Source organism: Saccopteryx bilineata, chromosome 2 (genome assembly GCF_036850765.1).
Source record: "Saccopteryx bilineata isolate mSacBil1 chromosome 2, mSacBil1_pri_phased_curated, whole genome shotgun sequence".
NCBI lineage: Eukaryota > Metazoa > Chordata > Mammalia > Chiroptera > Emballonuridae > Saccopteryx > Saccopteryx bilineata.
In genome coordinates, this window is record NC_089491.1 from 86,071,901 (window position 1) to 86,074,727 (window position 2,827).

The 2,827-nt window shown below is 37.6% G+C and overlaps 1 non-coding gene across 1 annotated transcript; it reads right to left on the minus strand.

The window, feature by feature from the left end:
• Window positions 1-2,044: 2,044 nt before the first annotated feature.
• On the minus strand, window positions 2,045-2,151 carry LOC136327925 (U6 spliceosomal RNA). The gene has a single exon (XR_010729980.1). It is a non-coding gene; the product is annotated as a U6 spliceosomal RNA (small nuclear RNA).
• Between the last annotated feature and the right edge of the window lie 676 nt (window positions 2,152-2,827).

Consider the following 2,827-nt stretch of genomic DNA (forward strand, 5'->3'; position numbering starts at 1 on the left):
TCTGCTAATTACTATAAAATTTTCCTTCAGTTTTTCTCAAATCAGCTGATACTTATTTTTGTATTTCAATTGATTCATTCCCCAGAATCCATCTCCATTTTGCAGCTGATATATAATGGAAATATCAGATAATTGTAGCCCTTGACTCTTGTGCCTCATTCATTCACTCATTCATTCATTTGTTCACTCAGTCAAAAATATATTTTGAGCATCTAATTTGTGCCAGTTATACTGTTTAGTGCTGTGACTTATAATGGTGTTGAATCTAAATTCATTCATTTAATGTTCTCATAGAGCCTATAATCTAGTATTATAAATTCATACAGGATTTCAGCATGATATAGTATGTCTGATAATAAAGGCACATTTTTTTTTTGAGAGAGAGATAATTACTTTGTGCCTATGGCCATGATCACTCTTTTTTAGTTGATTGTGGAATAGTCATTATTAAAAACCCACTTTCAAATTGGTAGAAAGCAAAGCCTCTACTATGGAAGAGGAAGCATGAAAAAAACCTGCTTGAATTTAAAAAAAAACAAAGCCAAAAACAATACCATTTTTCTGATTAGAGTACTCATAGGTATGCAATCCAAGGAATCCGAAAAGAAAGTTGTTATGCTAAGTAATGGAGACTGCTTGGTCTTTTCTTTTTTTTAATATTCCTTTATTTTTCAATTGCAGTTGACATATTAGTTTCAGGTATACATATAGCGATTAGTCATTTATATAACTTATGAAGTGATCATCATAAAAAGTCTAGTACCCATCTGACACCATACAATTAATACAATTATTATAATATTATTGACTATATTTCCTATACTGCACAACCCCATGACTGTTTTGTATCTACCAATTTGTACTTATATTTTATTTTATTTTTTTAGTGAGTTTGAGAGAGAGACAGATATAGAGACATGTAGAGAGAGAAAGACAGGAAGAGGAATGAGAAGCATCAGCTTTTAGATGTGTCACTTGAGTTGTTCATTCATTGCTTCTCCTATGTGTCTTGAACGAGGTGGGGATGGGGGAGCTCCAGCCGAGCCAGTGACCCTTGCTTAAGCCAGTGAAATTGGGCTTCAAACCAACAATCCTTAGGGTTTCAAACCTAGGATCTCAGCATCTCAGATCTATGCTCTATCCACTGCACCACCACTGGTCAGGCTCAATTTGTACTACTTAATCCCTTCTCCTTTTTTCACCCACACCCTGAACCCCTCTCCCATTGGCAACCATCAAAATATTATTGTATCTATAAGTTTGTTTTTGTATTGTTCATTTATTTTATTTGTTTGTTTTTTCCTAACCTATTGTGATGCAGTGGATAAAAGTATTGGCCTGGAATGCTGAGGTCACTGGTTCAAAACCCTGGGTTTGCTTGGTCAAAGCACGTACAGAAAGCAACTACTACGAGTTGATGCTTCATGATTCTCTCTCCCCTCTTTCTCTCTCTTTCTCGCTCTCTCCCTCCGTACCCTCTATCTAAAAATCAATAAAAATAAAATATTTCTGGTTTTGTAGATTATATATGTAAGTGAAATCATGGCATTTGTCTTCTTCCGCCTGACTTACTTCATTCAGCTCAGCGCCCTCTAGGTCCATCCATGGTGTTGCAGATAACAAGACTCCATTCTCTTTAATGACTGAGTCACATTCTATTGTATGTGTGCCACTGTTTTATCTATTCATCTGTGAAGGACACTTAGGTTCCTTCCTTATTTTGGCTATTATAAATAATACTGCAATAGTGTTTTGAGTGTTTTTGAATAAATACCCAGAAGTGGATGTGTGGGTCCTTTTATGTCTCTTGTTACAGCCATTTAAAAAATTTATTTAGGTAATTAAATTTAACGGGGTGACATTGATCAATAAGAGTACATAGGTTTCAGTTAAACATCTCTGTAGCATTAAAACTGGTGATTGTGTTGTGTGGCCCATCACCCAAACTCAAATCATTTTCTGTCACCATCTAATTGTCCCTCTTGACTCCCCCCTATCCCACAATGCCCTCTCCCTGGTAACTACTTCACTTTTATCTATGACCAAAACTATGGAAAGCTTCACAAATTTTTGTGTCATTCTTAAGCAGTGGACATGCTAATCTTCTCTGTATTGTTCTAATTTTAGTATAAGTGCTGTTGAAGCGAACACAGCTTTTGTTTTAAAGTCTATTTTTTTCTTTTTAATTTTAGTGATAGGAGGAAAGGCAGAGAGACAGATACCCACATGTGCTCCGACCAGGATTTATCCAGCAAGCCCACTAGGGGACAATGCTCTGCCTATCTGGGGATGTTGCTCAGTTGCAATGGGAGCCATTTTTTAGCACCTGAGGCAAGGCCATGGAGCCATCTTCAACACCTGGAGGCCAAAGAGCCATCCTCAGTGCCTGAGACCAACTTGTTCAAGCCAATTGAGCCAGGGCTGTGCGAGAGGGAGAGAGAGAGAGAGAGAGAGAGAGAGAGAGAGAGAGAGAGAGAGAGAGAAAGAGAAAGGGTGGAGAAGCAGATGGTTGCTTCTGTGTGCCCTGACTGGGAATCAAGCCTGGGACTTCCACACAGCAGGCAAACATTCTACCACTGAGCCAACCCACCAGGGCCAAGTCTATTCTTTCTGATATAAGTATTATAAGCCCAGCTTTTTGTTTATTTTCATTTGCATGAAACCTTTTTCCATCCCTTCAGTCTGTATGTGCCTTTTGATCTAAAGTGAGTCTTTTGTAGACAACATATGTAAAGGTGTTGTTTCTTGTCTATTCAGCCACCTCTATGTCATTTGATTGGAGCATTTAATCCATTTACATTTAAAGTGATTGTGGATAGATATGTAG